A 23705-nucleotide genomic window follows, 5' to 3' on the forward strand; every position below is an offset into this window, starting at 1 on the left:
CTATAAACTGAATGTTTGCATCCCCCGCCCCAAAGTTTAAGTTGAAACTTAATTGCCAATGTGATTGTATTCGGAGGTGGGGCTTTTGGGGAAATTTTTAGGTCATGAGGGTGAAGTCCGCATAAATAGGATTGGTGCCCTTACAAAAGAGACCCCAGGAAGCTCCCTTGCCCCTTCCGCCATGTGAGGACACGGTGCGAAGCTTGTTGTCTATGAACTGGGAAGCAAGCTTTCGTCAGGCACAGCAACTGCTGGAGCCTTGATCTTGGACTTCCCAGCCACTAGAACGGTGAGAAATACATTTCTGTTGTCGATAAGCCTCCCAGTCTGTGGTATCTTATCATAGCTGCCTGCGCGGACTAAGACACCCACCTTCAGAAATAAGAGCAGTGGGCAGACCCCCAAAGGAGCTATAGTAAGTATTAGACACTAAAATTTTATATAGATTATACAAATTTGGTAAACTTGCACATTTCACTTATTTATTTTGTTAGGCCCCATTTCCTCACAGGGATTAGAAATTTAGCCCTTAAGATGAAAAGAACCTGACGCATTGAGAGAAGGTGGGGGCCAGGGGTCAGTTTGGCAGAATCTGTCAGTTTTACGAACCCATCCAGAAGAGCTCATGTGTGCGCAAAGAAGGTGTGTAATGAGAAGCTTCCCTGAAGTTAAGGCTAAAGACTGAAAAGCACTAAAATGCCCTACGGGGCATTGATTAATTGCACCCACACCGGGTGAAAAAGCCTGAGAAGAATCTGCACATATCCCTGTGGAACAGTCCCCACTGTAGACTGTGAAACGGAAATAACAAACAGTGTAGAGCGAGCTCACATATGTGTTCAAAAAGACTATATACACCCAGAAGCCTAGACACAAAGAGCACACGTTGCCAAACTTTTTCTTTCTCTGTCACAACTACTCACCTCTGCTGCTGTAGTGGGAAAGCAGCCATAGACTGTGTGCAAATGACTGGGTGTGGCTGGGCTCCAATAAAACTTTATTTACAAAAACAGACAGCTGGCTGGATCTGGCCCACAGGCCAATACTTCCAGAAGGACTAAGGATCTGGAGCCTGGGAAGGAGGGGGATTTACTTATCACTGAATAGCCTTTTGGACTATTAGAATGTTGAAAATGATTATATTACTTTAACAGATAAAAATGGGCTACCCAACAGAAGGGCATTACATGTGCTTATTTGGGGAGCAGCAGGAAATGGGGAAATCCAGGGAGTATTACCCAGAGGCTCGAGGACAGGAGGGCTGACCAAGCTCCTAGACCTGCTTCCAGGAGGTTCAGTTACTGAGAACTGGGGAGGTCTGAGGAGCCCACATACAATTTCCCTACACATCTCAATAAATCTTAAACGAGGACATAATCATTGTACCCAATTTCCTTAGAAGAGGTAGCAAGGCATTTGAACCTGATTTACTTTTGTAGTTTTCTTTTATACAGATTGATTGAAAAAGCTCTCCTAGGAATGCCATACTCTCATTCACCCTCACTTGAATTACCCTCCTTTAAAGACCCATACCTTATTTATCAACGCTGAACTGTTCCGTAGAATCTGGGTCCTCCCCACCACACCTCAGTCTCTCCTCTGTGGGTTTCTCCGGGGTCCTATTCTTAGCTTACTGCTCTTCTCACAAACACTCTTCCTTGCTTTCGGGATTTCCATGTATACCTTCCATGTATATACATTGCCAACACCTTTATCTTCAGGACCTACGTCTTGCCCAAGCTTCTGACGTGAACATCCAATTGCTTGATAGACATCTCCACTAGATAGCCCACGGGCACTCAACATCAATGAGTCCACAGCCAAACAGGACACCTTCACCTCTCCTGTGTTTTCTGTCTCAGTTTATCCACTCAATGACCCAAGTTCGAAACTCGAAAGCCACCCGACTCTTCCATTTCCTGTACACCCACAGGATCATCTCACAAATATGCCTCAAATTCATCCCTTCTTCTCCTTCTCCATTACCAGGTCCAGACAACATCTTTGCTGACCAGCATCACACTTACATAAAAGGGCAAAGGTTTCAGTGCCTGCGGATAACCTGATGACATCTCCCCAGACTGGGCCCCTTTCAGGATATGATAAAAGCTCATTCTCAGCAAAAGGCTTGCACCTCCACCCCTTGTTCCTTCTAACTTGGGGAAAGGAATGCTTTCAGTCAAAGGCAATTCTGGCATGGTGAGTAGGTGAAGGGGCTTCACTTGGACTTAGGACAGGGCAGAATAGGGAGGGCTGCTTGTTTGCCCTGATGTTAAAGGCTGTCCTGGAGACAGACGAGCTCTTCCGCTTAAAGATATCTGGCGTGGGAAGAAAGTCAGAAAGCAAGGCCTCTGGGCTGTCCCAATTCCCTCCTCTTTCTACCTTTAGAATTAATTCTTGTCCCTGGCTGGCGAAGCTCAGACACAGGGCCCAGAGCTAGCTCTCCCAGGACTCCTCACAGCGTGCCTGCCGCCTCTCCTTCCCCGGTGCCCTGCGACCCTCCCTCTCTGGGCAGGCAGCCATGGCCTCCTGGCTCAACTCAGACTGTCGACGCACTAGTTGGAGTCGGGAAGTGTGTGCTCCAAGCCTTCTCAGGAGGGGCAGGGAAGCGCGGGTGCAGGAGGTTAGAGATCACAGTTCTCAACCTTAGCTTTTCTCAGGACACAACCTCTGCATGATACCCACAGCCCCTCCCAGCACAGACGATGTTGACATACATACAATGTTGTAGAATGAATGCCTGCATGCTTCTATGTAATGTTCTTTGTTAATTTAATAATATCATTATTATTAATGCAGAGTCACTCAATAAAGAGTTGTTGGAACTCCCCTGGTGGTCCAGTGGTTAAGACTTCGCCTTCCAATACAGGGGGTGCGGGTTCAATCCCTAGGATCCCTGGTCGGGAAGCTAAGACCCCACATTCCTCACGGCCAAAAAGCCACAGCATAAAACAGAAGCAATATTGTAACACATTCAATAAAGACTTTTAAAAAGGTCCACATCGAAAAAATCTTAAAAAAAAAAAAAAAGTTGTTACTTGGGGTATTCTTCTACCAGCGGCCAGGGGTGGAGGGATGGGGATGATTTCCAGAGGCGTGACCCAGGTCTGACTGGAGCTGGCTGGGCTAAGACTGGCAATTACGCGGCCACGTCTTTTCTAAAGCCGAAACCAGGGCAGCGAGGTCACCTTCTACAAACACCCCACCCACTCTTTCCCCCTTAAAAGCTCATGGGCAGAGAGCAGGCAGGCGTTTTGCTGCCACGAGGTAGTCTTACATTACGAATGATGCCCCACCCCTGGCAGAAGGGGTATTTCCCTCCCACCCACCCAAGCAGACGAGGAAGCTGACCTGCTTAGGGAGTTATCCCCACATGGGCGCGAGTGCCTAGTGACGATGCAGAATCGAGAAGGAAATGGCAGCAATGGTTGATCGCTACATCAAATGAGGTCTATTTGGATAATTCAATAAAACCCCAACAGGGATGCGGAATGCAGCATTTTCCCCAAACCATCTTCTTTTCCTCTACCCTCCCAGGCATTGTTTACAGTCTTAAAGGAAACAGCAGGCGCACCAAGGTACACCCCAGCTGAGTGGCTATAATTGCGTTCAGGGCTAAATGGCCCCAGCCATTAACAGCTTTTCAACGAACTCTCGTTCGTCAGCAATTCGCCAGCAATTGAAAACCCACGGCTGTCACTGAGGTACGTGACTCCTAACCCAGGGCAAGAGGGCGAATGGTAAATCACCAACGAACTGGAGGAAGGGTTGTGGTTTAGCCTTCCTGGAGGAAGGCACGTGGTTTAGCTTAGGCACCAAGACTGCGGGGCCCACCGTGCATGTTGCAGATGAGGTGGCCTCTGCCCCCCCCCCCCGCCCCCGCGCCCGTCCTGCTCCCTCCCTGCACACCTGCACGTCTTCCCAGGCGCTCACACAGGTGTGTATGGGTGTGTGGGGGGTGGGGCACCGGGAGGAGAAGAGAAAGTAGTGTAAGGGCTTCAGGATGCCCCAGATTCGGACATGGATCCCTGGAGAAGCAGTGGCTTTAAGACCGATCAAACTAAGACTGGTTTTCTGGTCTCAACTTGGGGATTAGAAGTGCCCCCGCTGGGACTGTGAGGGCTCTGGAGCCTGGGTGAAAGGAGTTGCCCGCAGGGGTCTTCAGGGCACATTACAGGTCTTTTCTTTCCCGGCACCCAGCTTGCCTGACTCCAAATCTTGGGGTTTTTCCAGTGTAGTACACAGGACGTGCTGGTGTGTGTTTTGTTTTGTTTGTTTTTAAGAAAAGAATCCACTAAACAATTTTGGGCAATGTGAAGGAAATGACCTTCACTTTTCTGACCAAAGGAGGAGGTGGAAAGGGCAGAAGGAAGGATAAAGCGGCTGGGAGCAAATAAGACCTTGCTCTGGGCTGAGCTGGAGAAGCGGCAGCCACACGTGGTCCTGGCGGCACAGCCGGGCTTCAGCTTGCGGGAGGCCCCTGCACTGGACGCTGGACAAGCCCCTCAACCTCTCCCCATCTCTGTGTCCCCATCAGTAAAAAGACGTTAATAATAGTAACTACCTCAAAGGGCCTTTGAAGTTAAGTGAGGTAATGCATGCAAAGTGCGTTGGCACAGTCCAGATCCTGACTGCCTGGTTAATGCAGGTATGACTTTAATACTTTAGGACCAATGCTTGAATGCATCCATGTAATGCTCGTTATTAATTTAGTAATATCATTATTCTCAATGTAGAATCACTCAATAAAGAGTTGTTACTCGGGGCATCGTTCTAGGTACTCCGTATGTAATAACTCAGTTCCCTCCACAGACCAATGAGGTAGGTACTGCCTCCCTCTTTTACAAGACAGGAAACTGAGGCACATGGAGATAAAGAAATTGCCCAAGGTTATACAGAACTAGAAAGTGCTTTAGTTGGAACTTGAACCCAGAGAGTCTTTCTCCAAGGACGAACCCTCTAGGCAATGCTGTCTCTTGGAATATAAATCTAAAAATACTCCTTATTTTCCACAAGTTTTAGTCCTTGATTAAAATTTCTCATTACTGTGTCTTATCTAGCTGTCCTAAAGTTGGAACAGAAGTGAACATCAAACCACGTTTGAAGTCCTCAGAACTTCCACCCAGTTTAAGGGCTTATCTAGACAGAGAATCAGCCTGGAGGAATGCTGGCTGATGAACACGTTCTGTTCCTGCAATCAGAGGCTGGTGCCAATCCACATGCCAGTGAAGGAGATCAGTCAATCTCCCAGCCAGTGGAATCCACTAAAGGAAAAGAAAGCGAGCTCCTCCTAAGAAATTCTGCCATCAGTTACGCTTGTATCCTGTCACTGACTATTCACTGATTCACTTGTTCTTGTTGTGACCAGTGACACAGATTGGGCTGAGAATTACTAATTGCTTTAGAAAACTGCCTGGGTGCAATCTCTCTCTGCGTGGTGAATATTTCCTCTATGGGCCACCTGTAAATTCTTAAAGTTTGTATCATTGTATGTCAGTGTAAAAAACAGGCTTTGAAGAGTTTATTGATTTGGAAATGTCAGAATTTTGTTTCTTTCTAAAGTCTTACAAAGAGAAATCACTTAAGAACACTAATACAGAGATGAGCTCACTCACTCAAAAAAAAAAAAATCCTGATCTAGTTGAATAAGCCAAGGTCCTCCTACTGCACCTCTCTGATTTCAATAAAGCCATTGATTCTCCCCTTGGTGACATGCTCATCACCAAACCCAAGGAAAGTTTTGGAGTAAGACCATTCGTGGGAGGATGACTCAGCTGAGATGCACTTCCTCAATGCCCCCATAGCACCTGAAGTCAGCAAAGGAGCAGAAAGGCAGGTTTCTTGCTCTGATGACCTTACATCTTCATTGTTCTAGAGGGAAGATTGCAAAAGGCAAATAATCATCGGACTGTGTGCAGCTAAACAGTAAGAATGGTGTCCCTGGGTCATTAATACCATACAATATAAATTGAGGACGAACGTCCTCAAATAATAAGAGGTTATAGTTTCAAAAAGGAAAAAAAAAGGTTTTCCATTCTCTGTTTGTAAAAGTAAACTTTCTTCTTTCTTTTCTTAAATCAGGAAGTCAAAATAGTCTAAAAAAGAAAACAAAGCTCACCAGGAATCTGCCACCTGGCCATAGCATTCGGTGGCAGTATGTCCATCCAGACTGTTATAAATAAACAGGCCTGTTTTGCCTTCCTTTTTTTTTCTTCGGTAAAAACAAAAAATTTTTTTTAAATTAAAAAAAGTTTTTTTAGGTTTCTTTTTTAAATTAATTTTTATTGGAATATAGCTGATTAACAATGTTGTGTTAGTTTCAGGTGTACGGCAAAGTGAATCAGTTATACATATACACATATCCACTCTTTCTTAGATTCTATTCCCATAGAGTATTGAGTAGAGTTCCCTGTGCTATACAGTAGGTTCTTATCAGTTATCTATTTTATATAGTAGTGTGTATATGTCAATCCCAGTCTCCCAATTGATCTCCCCCACCCCCGGCTTGCTTTTTAACAAGAAGCCTCACTCCTTAGGCACTGTCTTAGCTGTTTCTTTCATTTCACAATATACTGTGAATGAGTCCTCTTCTAAACTGGGTCTGTGAACTGTTAGAAAGTAAACGATTTCTGAGGTCAACATAATTTTCTATAGGAGAAAAACAATTGAAAGAATAGAATTGACTTTTCTGGGCCTTCCCCACCAAAGCTGAATTAATTATCCCATAATTCTTGAAGAAGCTTAGAAGGAAAATCCTAAAGCTGACAAGAACTTCCATGGTGATTGAGTCCAAATTCCTCCTTCTCTAAATGAGGAAGCAGAGACCTACCCATCATTAGACCCTGTTTTACTCTTGGGATGCCGGGAACACGTTCCCCCATTACATACATGTTTGTATATCCAGCTGCTCCCCCTTAAGGGAGTGGAGAGGAGGGGACCTCTACTCCCCCTACCCAGGCCCGCTCAGGTGGTACTCAGTCCAGCTTGGCTCCACTGCCCCCTCAGCTGAGGCTGTTCTGGCCAAAGTCAACAAAAATCTTCATGCTGCCAGCGTCAGAGGACACAGACCTGTTGCTCTCTAATGGTCTATGCTGAGCGCCAGTACCATTTACATTATCTTATGAATTCCATTCAATAAACCTGTGAGGGAGGTACTATCACTGTCTCCATTTTTCAGATTAGGAAACTGAGTCACAGAGGATTAGTAGCTAGTATGTGGAGGAGCCAGGATTTTCAACTGTGGCCCGATTTCAGAGCCTACGCTATTAACCATAATGCGAGGTTGCCATTCCAATCTCTTGGCGGTAGAAAAACCCTGTTGGTTCTGCATCCAAAATGTAGGGGGAATCCACCCATCCCTTTCCACTGTAACCCAAGCCAGCATCAACTCTTGCCTGTATATGAAGTAACTTCCTCACTAGCCTCCCTTGCTTCCCTCTAACCCAGGGGTCCCCAACCCCCAGTCCACGGGCCGCACAGCAGGAGGTGGGCGACGGGACAGCGAGTGAAGCTTCATCTGCCGCTCCCTGTCGCTCGCATTACTGCCTGAGCCTTCCCCCACCCCGCCACCCTGGTCCATGGAAAAATTGTCTTCCACGAAACCAGTCCCTGGTGCCAAAACGTTTGGGGACCGCTGCTCTAACCCACTCTCTGTACTGTAGCCAAAAGGATCTTTTAAACCCATTAATCACATCACTCCCCCTCCCTACCCCACTCCTTACACTTAGACCACCTTCACTTGGGTTTCATTGCACTTACAGTAAAATCAGAAATCCTTTCCACGGACAGAGGCCCAGCCTGTTCCTGCCCCTGCCTTCCTCTCCAACTTCATCTTTTTTTTTTTTGACATCCTTGCGTGGAGGTTCCGCACAATGCTTATTGGCTAGTTTCTCAGGGGGTTGACAGTAACACTAACACTTCATACATGGCCGAGAAAAAAAAAAGTGCTTTTTTTCTTTAAAAACAAAAAAATTAAAATACCCAGCATCATAAATAAAGTAGGTTATCGTATCCTCTTATTTTGGATCCCCCCCGACTTTCTGCTTCAAATGCAATAACAGTCCTAGTAGTGCTGGAGCCCGGGGGCTTGAGGTGAGAGGGTGAGGGTCTGCTTCCACAGTTTGCACTGAATTCTCTCCAACTTCATGTTATTCTGCTTTTTTCTTGCTCATTAAGCTCTAAGCAATACCAGCCTTTCTACAAGTTCCTAGAACACCACAGTCTCTTTCCTGCCTCAGGACCTTTGCACTTGCTCTTCTCATGTTGAGATCATTTTTCCCTGAATCCTGGCCTGACTGGCCCTTCCATATCCCTCAAGTCATAGGAGAAATATCCTTTCCTCTGATCGTCTCTGATCACCCTTCTCGAATCTCTTTCCTCACTGTCACACTCTTTGTTTTCTTCTCAGCACTCATCACAGCAGCAGTTACTTTGTTTACTTGTTTATTTCGATCTCTGGGACGGGCCTCATTTACGCTCTACCCCCTGCCCCATGTACATACCTACCTGGCACAGGGTGGTTGCTCAGCAGAACAAAATCAGAAGACCCACGTTCTATGTGGGCTCCGCCACCAAAAATGCCTCAAGTGTCCCTGGCAAGTCATTTAATGTTGGGTAAGTCTTTACTTCCCAAATGTTGAAGGGGATAAGTTTTGCTATCCCACAATGCTGTTATGAAAGTCTTATGATACAATGCATGTGAAATAGCTATGGAAGGAAAACTGTGGTATGCAGAAGTCAGGTACTAGGACCTTTACAAGATGAATGATTTTTTGGGAAACCAACATATTGACTTTTTCCCAGTTTTCTAAATATTGCATTCATTGTATTTCTAAAATAGTACATTCATTGTTCTCTTCATTCTGACATTCTAATTATTATGTTTTTCACTTCCTGACAACGTTCTTTTTTGTTAAAGCCTGAAGTATATTGTTCCCGAAGATGTACATACACCTATCTTTGATTTTGAAAGGTAGGAAGATGGTTACTCTAGTTAAACTTTAGAATTTTTTCCCCAGTCTGCTCAATATTTTTTGGAAGATCGAGAGCCAAAGAATTCCTTTAAAAGACATCCAAGGGCTTCCCTGGTGGCGCAGTGGTTGAGAATCTGCCTGCCAATGCAGGGGACACGGGTTCGAGCCCTGGTCTGGGAAGATCCCACATACCGTGGAGCAACTAGCCCCGTGAGCCATAATTACTGAGCCTGCGCATCTGGAGCCTGTGCTCCGCAACAAGAGAGGCCGCGATAGTGAGAGGCCCGCACACCGCGATGAGGAGTGGCCCCCACTTGCCGCAACTGGAGAAAGCCCTCGCACAGAAACGAAGAGCCAACACAGCCATAAATAAATAAATAAATAAATAAAATTAAAAAAAAAAAGACATCCAAGAAGAGCAAATGGAACTAGTTCTGTGCACTTACAACCAGCTAAACTGTTTCTGTAACTTTATGCATTGCAGAAGCTGTAAACTTTTCCCGAGTTCATTATCTTCGGGGGCAATTCTCTAGAAAGTACAAAACTGCAATGACTTGTTCTAGCATCCCTGTCAGGCAAAGCCATCCCCAGGGACCATGTAAGAAAGTGGTCGTGAGGAATCTGCAGCGATGCGAGTACACAAAACATACCCTCAAACAGGACCTCCAACGGCTCAGTTTCTCAGATCGTATGTCCAGTTAAAACTGTCTCACTCAGAGAAATAAGATGCCCCTCTTCCAAAGGGGCTCTGGTTGAGGTCCCTGTGGACCATGTCACAACTGATAGCTTCCTCTACAGGCAGCAGGCTTCTGTTTACAAGTACAAAGACTATGGTCACCGCTTTCCTTAAACGAAGGTCTATCTAACCTGCAAGATTTGAGAACAGAGGTCTGAATAAAAATCCTGGACGGTAATATCAGTCTATCAACCACCTCTTTAGATTATAATTCTTCCAAATAGTAACTTGGCTGGAGCCTCTCTGGTCTGGGGGAGATTTATAGGGTCATTTAAAGTCACGTGGAAAACGAGCAACCCACATTAGGATGTATTTACCCACGGTGGTCCCTCAAGGTCATCGCAAATCTGGGCTTGCAGCAGTAGAGAAAAAAAGTGCCAAATTCAGCCAGCTTTTTATACTCACACCAATTAGGAGACAGCCAACGATTCTGGGCTTTGTTGCATCTGGTCCACAGGGCAAACCTCAAAAGCTGATTGTGTATCATGCTGGGCAAACTATATGGCTAAGAAGTCTTTAGTAGGAAGTCAAAAGGACCAGAAATGATCCTACTGAATGAAAAGTTTTTTATTTTGTAACAATTTATGACCCTCATTATGTTGCAAAACATTGTTTTTCCATAAAAACAAAAACAAAAATGCTGGTGGGGGGGCGGTGAGGTTGGTTCAAAAATACCTATGCCCTCAAATTTCAGCTCTGATGGCGACAGCTTAAATCAGTTTCCTTCTTTGTAGATATAAAAGGTTACAAAAAAGGTGCTCCTTGATGTATTCAATCGTTATCTTCCAAGCTTTATAAACAGAGAGGTGACATTCCTTTCTCCAGTTCTCTTCTCTGCCTTCCACACTTAGCTAGCCCAATACAGAACCAATATATAGTTTATGTTTTATGTTCTAACTTAAAAGTGTGGCTTTATTTTGGCTTCTTTTTCTATAAAGAGGAAAAACTGCATTGAAAAACATTTAACTCCTTTAAAAAAACAATCACGTTTAGTGCACCATAAAGAAAAAAGAACTTCCTCTGCCCAAGGTCTACATGATATGATTTCACCCCATCTCACCCCACCCCAGAAATTTCTGGAAGCACTTCTTTGGTATTATATGGCTAACTCTCTATTTTACACTGCCGAAATTAATTCCTCAAAGGTTATGCAGCAACTGAAGAGACACAGTAACTGATTTCTACACCTGCATTTAAAGTAGAATTTCCAATGCTGTAACTACATCAGAGGGAGCACAGGGACCCACAGAGGTGAATCAAGGGTACAAACAGCAAAAATGGCTTAAAGCCAGGCCACACGCTCCATGAATGGACTAGATACACTCAGTTTTAAATCATCAGAAAGGCTCCTTTGTTTACCTTCTGTGTTCTGCCACTGTGGTGGGGAGCTGAGCCGGAGGTTTCAATATGCTTCTGCCCTTCCACTAAAAAATTCTAGACTGGCATCCCTGTCATGATGTTACCATTGAGTCAAGATCTGTATTGCTTGGTTTAAAATGGAGGTATTGTCCCAAGAGTTTGTGTGCACAGAGACACAATAAAGTTAAGACCCAGGAACTTAAGTTAAAGGTTCTGCCAAAATAGGGATTTCAAAAGCAGAGGTTTCGTGTAAAACCAGCTGGCATCTCCTACAAGGAGACGTTCTAGTAATGGTTTTTATTATTATTCATATTTTTATTGAGGCATTGTTGATTTCCAACATAAGTTTCAGGTGTACAACATAGTGATTCACAATTTTTAAAGGTTATACTCCATTTATAGCTATTATAAAATATTGGCTATATTCTCTGTATTGTACTATATATCCATGTTAACTTATTTATTTTATACATAGCAGTTTGTACCTCTTAATCCTCTACCCATATCTTGCTTCTCCCCCTTCCCTCTCTCCACTGGTAACCCACAGTCTGTTCTTTATATCTGTGAATCTGTTTCTTTTTTGTTATATTCTCTAGTAATATTTTTTCTTTTTTAAAAATAAATTTATTTATTTTATTTTTGGCTGTGTTGGGTCTTCATTGCTGCACACTTCTCTAGTTGCTGTGAGCAGGGGCTACTCTTCGTTGCCGTGTGCGGGCTTTGGAGCACGGGCTCTAGGCGTGCGGGCTTCAGTAGTTGCAGCACACGGGCTCAGAAGTTGTGGCTTGGGGGCTCTGGAGTGCAGGCTCAGTAGTTGTGGCACACGGGCTTAGTTGCTCTGCAGCATGTGGGATCTTCCCGGCCCAGGGCACGAACCTGTGTCCCCTGCATTGGCAGGTGGATTCTCAACCACTATGCCACCAGGGAAGTCCCTCTAGTAATGGTTTTAATTAAGATAACAGGTCTCAACATGTAGGTTTTATTTTCGGCTAATATAATAAAAAATTTTTGAAATTATTTAGTTAAAAACTAAACATCTCAGCAAATTTATATGCCAACTGTACAGAATACAAAAGTAAAAGACTCTTCAGATCTCCAAATGTATTATAATGTTACAATCATTGAAACAGTGTGGCCAGAATAGACAGAGTTCAGTGGGATGAAATTCAGAAACAGATCTAGTAGGTAAGGATTGTATGTATGGCTCTAGTAGAGATGGCAAATGCCTCCGAACATCCATCCTCCCTATCTTCTTTACTAAGAGACTCTCTATATTGCTGGCGGCAGTAACATACCCCTCTAAAAGGCTTCCTCCCCAGACTCCATTGTAGAGGAGCAGTCAAGGAAATACAATGTGGGGTATCTAGGAAAGTTCTTCAAAAGAACCTGATTCGGGCTTCCCTGGTGGCGCAATGGTTGAGAGTCTGCCTGCCGATGCAGGGGACACGGGTTCATGCCCCGGTCCGGGAAGATCCCACATGCCGCAGAGCGGCTGGGCCCGTGAGCCATGGCTGCTAAGCCTGCGCGTCCAGAGCCTGTGCTCCGCAACGGGAGAGGCCGCAATAGTGAGAGGCCCGCGTACTGCAAAAAAACAAAAAACCTGATTCACGGTAGAAAGTGTGCCATTTTTTCTTCCCTTCATCCACTTTTCTGCCTGGAACTCCAACATGATGGCTCACATTGTAGCAGCCACCTTGGGACCATGAAGAACAGACCAGGAGAATATTAGCAACCTCAGCCCCAAAATCCTCAAAGCACTGAACCACCGGCAGCAAATGCCCACTCTGCATTCTTATTACGTGAGACGAAGCCTTTATATGTGTAAGCAATTTTGTAAACATGGACTTTGAAAGATGACAGTATGAAGATGGCAATGCTTCTCTCTCTCTCTCTCTCTCTCTCTCTCTCTCTCTCACACACACACACACACACACAAAATAAAGCTTAAACCAGGTTAAAGTGTCTACTTGAACAATAGTATAATCCTGTGTATTGTCAAGTGCAAATGTGTCTCACATGATGCTGAAATTCTCATCTGTCTGGATTTAGAGGCAGATGGTGGCTTTAGATAAACCTCTGAAGAAAAGCAAACTCCAAGAGTTACCAATTTAACTCTGATATTGGCATGAACAGAGCAGCCTGCTAACCAGGCCTCAGGTAAGCACCACTCAGCTTACGGCACACCTCCTCTTGGTTTTGGCCAGGAGCCCCATATAATCTCTGAAGGTCACCTTGCAGGTTGGCTGCCTTCTTGAGAACTTGCTTGGTTACAAACTTGTTATACATCAAGAGAAAGATATCACTACCATGTAGGGTGAACTGTGTGGCGCAGTTCTTCCCTCCTCTCCTTCCTGCCACCCCCTCGGCTCCCTCCATCTCACCCTCCTGCTTTACCTTTGTATACAGCATAATGGTTTGGAATTTAAGGCCAAGGTTTCTGAATTAAGTTCTGACTACACTAACAAGCTGTCACTAATCTAGTTAGCCCTCTGCCGCCCCATCTGTGAAAGAGGGCCAGGGGCGCTCACTCACATGGATGTGGTGACGACTAACTCAGCTCATGCTCTGGGTATATTTCGGCAGGAAAAGCCAGCGGGCACTTGGGGTGCATTGATGGTAAGGGGTCAAGAGCATTTAAACGGGCAACAGCCAGGGAGGAGCACAGGATAACACAGACCAGGGGCTACTTTGCAAACATGGACTGCGCTTTGTCTGCCACGTGCCAGCCCCACGCCTGCATCCAGAGACCACCTCCAGAGGCAGCAGCAGGGGGTCTCCATCGGGCAGGATGATGCAGAGGCCACATGAAAACCTTCCACATTCTCATGGTCAAGAGGGAATCAGACAGGTGCTCACTGTAATATTTTTACAACTTTTCCATAGGTTTGACATTTTTCCAAAATAAAGTTGTTGTCTTTTAAAGAGAGAATCATAGGGACAACAGGGAGTGGGCAGGACTAAAAGCCTTTGAAAGTCCCTGCCTTATATGAGGATTCAGGAGACACGTTTTTAGTAGCATGGTTTTAAACATCTTTTGAAGTCTCGTGTCATTGCTGTCTTCTCTCTATAATCTATACTTTCAAAGTGTTACCCCGTTCACTTCTGTTATGAAAATAACTTTTCTTTTGTTGTTCCATACTTAGGAATTAGTTGATGATCATAAAAATATTCCATTATTTTATGGTGGTAAAATATACATAATATAAAATTTACCATTTTAACCATTTAAACAAAATCAGTAGTGTTAAAAAGTCTCTGTTCCTTAGTCTATCCTCGAAAAGCCATTCCATAAATGTTAGAGAGATCATGGGTGGGTGAGTGGTTGGATAGATGGAAAGATGGGTGGTTGGATGGACAGAGAGGTAGACGGACATGGATGGATCCATGGTTAAAATTTTAACCATTTTTAAGTGCACAGTTCAGTTTGAATTTTATCATCTAGAGATAACTTCCCCAAAACGGTAAGTCACTAGTTAGCATTTGGAAAAGTTTCTATTCTTTAGGGATTCTCTTGCCGTCGTGTTCCTTTCATGTTCCTCCTTCCTGAGCATCTCTCCTCTGGCTCCACATCCGTTCCGCCAGCTCCACAAGCTCCATTTCCCCCTAGTAGTATTGTCCCACGATCTAGTCTTCGCAACTTAATTAAGGTGCCTACCTTGTGTGTCACTCCGCTCCTCTCTCCCGACCCATCTGATACAACATCTTTCTGTCTCCACCTGCCTGAGAGTAGGGCAGGGTGGTGGCTATAAAGGCTGAAGTAAGGGAGAACCCGGAAAAGATGATGGCTGGCAGAGAGAGACCCCCTTGTTGCCCCCAGGCGGAATGTGGGCAGGTGGGGAAAGGCTGCCACAGTGCAAATAGTCCAGCTATGCCACAGTGATGCAGAGAAGAAGGAAGAGAAAAGCAACCTTGGCAAGCACAGGAGCTATGCTAGGCCTCGTTCTTCCTGATCCTGGGGGCACATGCTCGCCCTCTGCTGCCGTCTGGTAGATGACCAGGAGAAATACCAAGCTTTGCAGAGCCTTTGGAAACAAGTCCAACCTATCCAAGAGCAGATAGGCCGACTGTCTGAGTCTGAGCATAGCCAGGAAGCCCTCCTTCAAAGGGACAACCTCGTCTATTCTCCCCTGAACTAGATTAGAAAAACAGAGGGGGTGGGGGAGAAGGAAAAGCAATCAAAGAGTCAGAAGTACAGGGTGTTCATGGAGATTTACTAGAAATTACAAATTTTATAAATTACAAAAATAAGTGCCCTTATCACCCGGCACTTTTTTGTTTTTGCTTGTCATGGTAAGGGAGAATGTCACATCAAAAGCGGTTTGGTAGCATGCTGGAGGAGAAAAGTAGGCTTGGACATTTTTTTTTTTTTTTTTTTTTTTTTTTTTTTTTTTTTTTTTTGCGGTACGCGGGCCTCTCACTGTGTGGCCTCTCCCTTTGCGGAGCACAGGCTCCGGACGCGCAGGCTCAGCAGCCATGGCTCACGGGCCCAGCCGCTCCGTGGCATGTGGGATCCTCCCGCACTGGGGCACGAACCCGTGTCCCCTGCATCGGCAGGCGGACTCTCAACCACTGTGCCACCAGGAAAGCCCGGCTTGGATTTTATTGGGATTTTTTGCAGTTTGGTTTAACCCTGGTCTTTCAAACCAGGGTAAGGGAGGAGGGAGAGGGCTTGGGTAGGATTGGATAAGGATCATGAATGACGGAAAAGTGCAGGATTCCAGGCACTTTTTCATGCCCTAGCAATCATGGCTCAAAAGCATTCTTGCCATAAAATTGTTTTGCTTTTTGACTTTTTAAACTTTTTTTTGGTGTGATTATATTATCTAAGTGTACTCCTTTAAGAATCACGTATGAGCACAATTTTACATTAAAAAAAAACATTAAATAACCCGAATCTCTTGGTGAAATATGGACTTGAGCACAAAATTCTTGAGTTCTAGAGCCTGGCTGGGAAGGGCTGTGAGGCAGAGAGGAACGACAAGGCACAATTTTTGCTTCCTATTATTTGGAAATTTCTGAATTCACCTTAATCTGACCATAAATAAGATGAAACTTACCTCTGTGTCACCTACGAAAAAAACCCCAAGCTGATGGTATTAAACATAACAGAGAGAAGCAATCGTCACAGTCCAACTGCTCCTGCCGACATGCTATGGAGGTTGTTCTGTGAGGGGCACTGAGGATGGAGTTAGAGAACACGGTGCCACACGGGGAAACCGTGCGAGGGGCACATCAGAACAGCAGTAATTTAAATGCAAACAACGATGGGACTGATGATAATTATTCTTCTGATTTTAGCCCCACAAGGTCTGCAAAAGATGCCAAGCTTTTAAGCCTCATTAACTGTGACGAAGGCCTCTGACAAAGAAGCTCATATTATTAAATTCCTCAGGCCAGGACATCAGCAGACACATTGGCAGAGGACTCAAAGGTTTACGTGAAAAAGGACAGAAATGGGACTCAAATAGATCTGGACAGACTTGGATCTAGTAAGACGAAATTTAACAGAGATAAATACAAAGGCTAACACTTAGGTCCAAGAAATTAACTGCGTCACACCAGATGGAGAAATGTGATTTAACAGGAGCATCTGGAGAGAACAGTCCAGTGTTCTGGCTGACCCTGCTTGGGAGGAGTCCCAGTTCGTTTGGTATGAGACTGCCAAAAGATTTTTTTTTTTTTTGCGGTACGCAGGCCTCTCACTGTTGCGCCTCTCCCGTTGCGGAGCACAGGCTCTGGACGCGCAGGCTCAGCGGCCATGGCTCACGGGCCCAGCCACTCCGCAGCATGTGGGATCTTCCTGGACCGGGGCACGAACCCGTGTTCCCTGAATCGGCAGGCGGACTCTCAACCACTGCGCCACCAGGGAAGCCCCAAAAGATTTTTAAAAGGCAGAAAAACCAAACCAGAAACCAAACCAGTGTGGTCCTGGACAGCGTGAGAACCACAGAGTTGCAGAACGTGAGAGCCTAAAGGGATCTTAGAGAGCATCTTCCATCAGCGTAGACTGTGGGACAGAGGACCGGATGGGTCTGTGTCTGGGTACTACCCTCTACTAGGATACTGTCTCACAGAAGGTAAGCAGCACAGTGAGAAGTGAGTGACCACAGGATGGAAATGGAAGTTTAAGACGAAAGAAGTGAAAACTCAACAGGAATGAAAGCTGGCTCCAAATATTAAATCGTGGGCTGCTGGGCCCCATCCCCAGAGGTTCTGTTTCAGTAGGTCTGATGGTTGCAGAATTCGCATTTCTAACAAGTTCCCAGGTGACATGCAGCTGGTCCAGGGACCACACTTTGAGAATCACTGTTCTAAGTAACAAAATCATTGTTTTTGTTTTGTAATATACATATATTTCTAAGATTTTACTAAGATACAATGGCTTATTTCCCAGTAAGTCCAAATTAGGGAGAATTTATTGGTTCTAAAACACCACACATTCGTATTTAAGATTATGCTCTTTTTAAAATTTCATATTGTTTAGCAGAAGTTCCACCTTTACTTTCTGACCCTTAGTGTTTCTTATTAGTTCAGCTTCATAAAGCAGACTTCTGCTTCTGCTTCCGTTTCTGGCATTTTATATAATAGGTAGTTTCCCTCTGGTCTTCTTCCACTTTTCCTGTATTTTTCTATTGTGTTCAGCAAACCAAGCTTCATTACATATTAAGATGTGACCTGCTTTTATCAAATGGTATCTGATTTCCCACATCTTCTAAAATAGTAAATATCGACCCAATCCTTTCCCCCAAAGCCCACCTGAGCACACTGTGCCCAGGGGCCCATTAGATTTTGAAGCAGCTACATTCAATTCCTGATTAATTTAATTTGATCTTATATACGTGAAGCTTCAGCCTTTAGATCCCACTAGGAAAATTACCAGCATATGGAAATGCATATAAAATGACATGCAAAGCAATGCAAATTAATATAAAACATACATCTCTAAATTGCTTGGGAAAACGCTGTAAGCCTTGACATTGATATTATCTGTTTCGCTTCTTGTACTCTGACAAGCAGTGACTGGATCCTTTTACTACAGTTAATGTTATGCAGCATCCAGCACCTGACACTTGTTGACATGCTAAGTGGGAGGTGACCCTGTCTGTGAGTCAGGCAAACGGGATCCTGGCCTTAACTTTGCCACTATTTGGCTCTAAGGCCTTGGACAGGTTTTCAAAATTCTGAGTCTCAGATTCTGCATCTGGAAATGATGGAAATGACATCATCATCATAAAACCACCAGCACTAAGGCTTACTGAGCATCATTATGTGCCAGGTACAATGCACACAGGCACACACTATACATAATGATGCACACACACATGTTGTGCACACACGATGCACACATGCCTACCTTGTGCATACATCGTGCACACAGGCAATCCTCACAACCACCCACAGGAAGGTACCATAGAACGTGTACCCCTTACATGTGGTGCCATTTCAGAGACTAGGAAACCAAGGCAGAAAAAGGACAGGAAACTTGCACAAGGTCATAAGCTAGGGAGTGGCAGGGCCAGAGCCAGGGGCCCTCGGCAGTCACACTCCAGGGGCCACTCTTAGCTACACTGCAGCTCTGTTTCATGATTTCCATCTATGTTTCTCCTAATCATTAAATTTTCATGATCTACAAAGTAAAACTTCAAATTTCACCGTCATTTGGGCTTCAAAATATGGTTTCAGTAGATGGTGATGGTTTATGTTACATGAGTTTGATATCAGAAAGGCAGCGCAATCATACTCGTTTTTTACCTACTACTCCACGAGTGGAAGGGTGGGTCCAGAGATATCCTGTGTGTTCCACTTCTCCTCCTAACTTGCTCCATCCCATTCACATATAAATATGCACGAGGCTCTCTCATCTTCAAAAAGCCATCCCTCCATCCCACTTCTCACTGGAGGAGTTGCTTCCAGGGAGTTAAGTGCGGTGGCCGCTGTTAGTCCTCAGCCCCCCAGCACACACACACTGGCATCACGCGAGGTGCTCACTCCCACTACGGTTTGGGCTGAGACTCAGCACCGCTGCCCTGGTTTTCCTCCCACCTCTCCCCATAAAGATAGGGGCTCTTTTCCAGGTCACCCCCCCAATTTACCCCAGCCTTAAAATAACACCCCAATACAGATGACCCCCAGCTTCTTTGGAGGGTCTGCTTTCTCCAGCCACTTATTAAGTATGTTCACTCAGGAGCCTCAAAAGCAGCTCAGACTCAACAAAAGCAAATGTGTCTTTCCTCCCCCAAGCTGCACCTCCTCCACATTCCTCTGTGAATGGCAGCACCCACCTACCCAAGTGCTGTAAGTCCAAACTTAGAGGGAGTCCCCCTGCCCTCTCATACCTTACAGTCAACTAGTCAAGTCACTCCAGAGTCTATCCTGAATCTACCCACTTGTGTCATCCTCACTGCCACTGCCTCAGAGAGACCTCCAGGCCCCTCATACGTCCCACCCAAACGAGCCGTGCCTACTTCAGGGGCTCCTCAAATCCATTCTCCACACAGCACCTGCAGTTTTGTTTTGAGTCTAAAACTCATCAGGATACTTTCAGGTGTGAAACCGTCTTGAGAATCAAGCCCACAAAATGGCCCCAAGGCTTGGCATCAAGCAGCCCTGGCACCTGCTGACCTCGCCTGGCGCCATTCTCCCCTCAGGTCACACTGGACCTCTCCTTTCCTTGGACTCTCCCTGCTCTGCCCTCCTCTGGTCTTGGGGTGCCCTCTTTCCCGGGGTGAGAATACTTGCCCTTTCGCCTCCGCCTGCTTAGTTTATGCAGCTCCTACTCATCCTTCGGGTCCACCTTAAATCTCCCCAAGAAGGCTTCCTGCCTCCCCCCAGACCAGTGAGCTACCTCTGTGCTCCCACTGCACCCTAGTATGGGCCTGGCACACAGTAAGTGCTCACTAAATTTGGATGGACGGATTGGCTTTTCAACCTCACATCATACAATCTGTCTTATTGCTTTCTTCCTGCATTCAAACCTACAAAGGCCCAGGTCACCAAGTCATACTCCCAACAGTGGTGGCTCTGCTGTCAGTCATTCTGAAGGGAGCAGATACTGGGCACTGCCACGTACAGTCTCCACCTGCCCCCCCCTCCCATGACCGAGCTCATTCAAAGTCAGGATGATAACTATTTACTGCCTGCCTATCCCAAGGGTACTTAATGTGATGCCATCAAGTGCCAACTTGACTTATTGCCCAACTCCGCCATTCACTCCTATACCCCTCTGGGCAGACATTGCAGTATTTAGTAAATCTGCTTCTCAAAGGAACACTTCTCACCAACCCCCCTCCCCCAAAGAAACTCTCCTTTCACTCAGTGCCACACAACCTGATTCTATGGCTATAGATTCTCTGCAAATACAAGATATAAGATATGATTCAATAGCATCTTAATCGGTCATTTCTCATAGACAATTGATTCTTAGAAAGTGCAGCAGAGGAACTGCTCTCTGCAACAACCCACTTACTTTTAAAGATTTTACTTCCTCAAGACACCATCAACAAAAGCTATCAAAACGGACAGCTAGGTTCTAGATTGTCTTAGACTGATAGGTGGTTTAATAATAAGGGCATGCTTCTGGAAGATCAGAAGGGGTGACTCCTGTCTACCAAATCACATGGACACTTAATTTAATATCATCCCCAACTCCCTTAATCTTCTGGTTTGCTGCTTTTCAGTTTAAAGGAAGAGAAGAGGAAAAGACAAGTGCCTAAGGGCTAAGGCCACTCTCCCTTACCCAGAGAGGGAAATACACGGTTCCCGGCTAAAACAAGGAAAACCTCCCCCAGGCAGGAAAGCTCTGAAATTTACAAAACAATACCCACCCACTAGCACTTCTAGCCTAAGTTAAGATGGTAAACTGACTCGAGAGCCCAGACCTCGTGGCTCGGATCCTCGGAGGCTCCCAGCTCGATGGAAGAGGTGCCGCCACCTCACAGGGGGACGATCCGGGCCAGCTCTGCGGCAGAAAACTTGACCTTAAAAAGCGCAGAAGCTCGTCCCAGCGGAAGGCGCGGCCGGGGGGACTGCTCCGCAGCTTCTGATCCCCAAACTATTAAGAGACACCCCACTCCCACCTGGCCCTAAAGGAGAAGCCACGCCAGCAGCCCGTTCCCGCGCCACGCGTCCGGCTCCCGCACACTCGCCTCCGCCGCCCACAGGCAGCGTGGCCCGGCCCCGCGGGTGCAGGGCTGCGGAGAAGCAGGCGTCGCGATTCCGGCTCGGCACGTTCCTCGCGGAGCCCGCCCCTCTGCGCCCCTCACCTGGGCGGCTCCAAGTGGCCAGGAGACCGAGACAGCGGGACCCCTGACCCCGGAAAGGGCGCGTCCGGGAGCCGCGTTCTCACCGCTCGGGGAGAGTCCCAGGAAAACCCTGGTGCGGACGCGCCCCGGGGCTCCCGGCCTCGCCCCGCTGCTCCCGGCCTCCCCGCCGGCCCTGCCCCGAGAGCCCGGGATGCGGGCGCCGTGGCTCCGTCTCCCAGGACACCCTCACGCTGACACGCGCTGGTCGCCCGGCAGCCCGCGGACCTCGGACAACTTTACAGCGTCCGGCCGCCGGCGGGGCCCCGAAGTCAAAAAGGGCGTGCAGCCAGGCCAAGGCTCAGCCCGCTAACCCGCTGCGGCTGCCCCGGGCAGCCTCCCTCCGTCCTTCCCTCCCTCCCCCCTCCCCCACCTCGCAAGGGACGCGGCGCCCAAGTCTTCCCCCGCTGGAAAGTGAAAGTCGCGAGGAGGGGGTCCGGGCGTCCCGGCCATCCGCGGCTGGGCCAGGAGCCCCGCACCCCGGCCCCGCGCGCTCCTTGCTGGACTGCGTGGCCAAGTGGACTTACGAAAGGGAGCGGGGGGAGCCCCGAGCGCGGGGTCCCCGCGGGTGCAGGAGCCGCTGCGACGGAGCCGCGAGCTGCGCTGCGGACTCCGGGTCCCGCGGCGGCGGCGGCGACTGGCTCCCGCCTCCTCCTCCTCCTGGTCCTCCGCCGCCACCTCGGCGGCTCGCCCTGCTAGACAGTTGCTCTCCCTCGGCCGGGGACTGGAGAGCGCCGAGCGGCCCCCGTGACGTGGAGGGGAAGGAGGACCGCCTCCGCCGCGCTCCCGCAGAGGGAGCTCTCGCCCCTGCACTCGGGGGTCTAGGCTTCGCGCTCGAGACAAAGTTCCCAGGCGGCGCGTTCCGCTCTCTGCCGCTGCCCTGAGCGTCAGCCAGGTTCGGTTCCCTCCCCACATTAAACAGCAAGAAAGTCGAGGTCTGGAGAGCTAAGTGACTTGCCCAGAGATGCTCAGGGGGCGGTGACAAACCAAACACATCTGCGACTCCTTGCTTTTCCCTCTGCGAGGCTCCGGTCCTGCAGGAGTCGCCTCGCTCTCATTGGTAAGACCAGGATAGTGTCCCACGCAGCCTGGAGAAATATCATCTAGGAGCAGCGTGGGAAGGGGGAGCTGTATGTCCAATAGTACGAAGTTGTGTTTCAGTCTGTGCCTACATTTCAAATAGACATTCTAAAGCTTCCTCTTTACCCTCAAGCGGGGGTGAAGGTGGCGGGCCGTGCCGGCACGGTATCCGGTCCCAATTCTGCTCACCCAATAATTGCCTGAAAGCAAGCACACGCCTCCTTAACCAACTGGGCAATATCTACGCCTCAGCCTTGGTAGCGGGCTTTGGGACTATACTAACTCTGTGAAGTAGATGCCCTGTGCTGTGCTTGTAATTCCCGACCTTCCAGACGTCTCCCGTGGCGCTCCAAGTCCTTGGGGGCCAGAGGCTCCTGGGCCCCGCTTCACAGTCAGGGGATGCGCCAGGGAAGTCAATCCCAGCCGGTTTCTTCCTTCCGTCCTCAGTCAACTCATGTTGGCTGACAGCCTGCTGTATGCCAGATGCGTTGGTGAGGAGCCAGAGAGGACCAGGTAAAACGTGTTAGGCCTTGAGACCCAGGGAATCCCAAAGAGGGAGCGCTGCATGGGACCCCATATCCTTTACTCCCAGGATCTGCAGTCTGCCCACAGTACTAGACACTCTGAGGCCACCCTGCCTTTAAAAAACATCCCTTGTGTTCGGGAAAGCAAGTATTTTAACATCCACCTTGCAGACTTATTTTCAAGCAAATGACCAGCTTTGCATTCATCTCCTTCTCTCTAGTGCGACCTCCTCTTTCTGGAAGGGTCATTAAAGGTCACATTATTCACCCTTCTGGTCTCCCTCATGATGATGATGATGATAAAAACAACTAAGGCTTCTATTATCCACTGTGAGCACTGTTCTAAGCAGTTTATGCAGATTCATCTTTCAATCCCCACAACTTTATGAGGGAGAGGCCATTTCTATTCTGATTTTACGGAGGACCAGAGAGAGGTAAGTGAGGTGTAATAACGAACCTGTAAGGGACAGAGCCAGAACTCAGACCCGGGTGGGTCTGTTCTCTCAGTGTTCATGCCATTAAAAGCTGAGGAAATGGAGGCTTCCAGGGCTGGAATCCAAATAGTCCACCAGCCATCATCAGCCTGGCTCACACCATAGATTCCAGTTACCTAGGCAAGGGGTGCTATGAAATCTATACACACACAATTCCTCCCAAGTTGGTCAATTGAAAAGTTCGAATATATCATATCATAAAGTAGTTGTCCATTCACTTACTTGCTCCCCTGTTTCCAACT

General features: G+C 47.1%; 1 protein-coding gene across 1 annotated transcript in view; it reads right to left on the bottom strand.

Moving 5' to 3' along the window:
* The window catches only part of GCNT4 (glucosaminyl (N-acetyl) transferase 4), a 28574-nt gene extending 6169 nt beyond the window's left edge, over positions 1-22405 (bottom strand). The window contains exon 1 of the mRNA XM_004318959.4: positions 21893-22405. The gene's annotated coding sequence lies outside the window, so the exon portion shown is untranslated. The remainder of the gene's footprint in view (positions 1-21892) is intronic.
* Between the last annotated feature and the right edge of the window lie 1300 nt (positions 22406-23705).

This window comes from Tursiops truncatus, chromosome 3 (assembly GCF_011762595.2).
Source record: "Tursiops truncatus isolate mTurTru1 chromosome 3, mTurTru1.mat.Y, whole genome shotgun sequence".
Classification (NCBI taxonomy): domain Eukaryota; kingdom Metazoa; phylum Chordata; class Mammalia; order Artiodactyla; family Delphinidae; genus Tursiops; species Tursiops truncatus.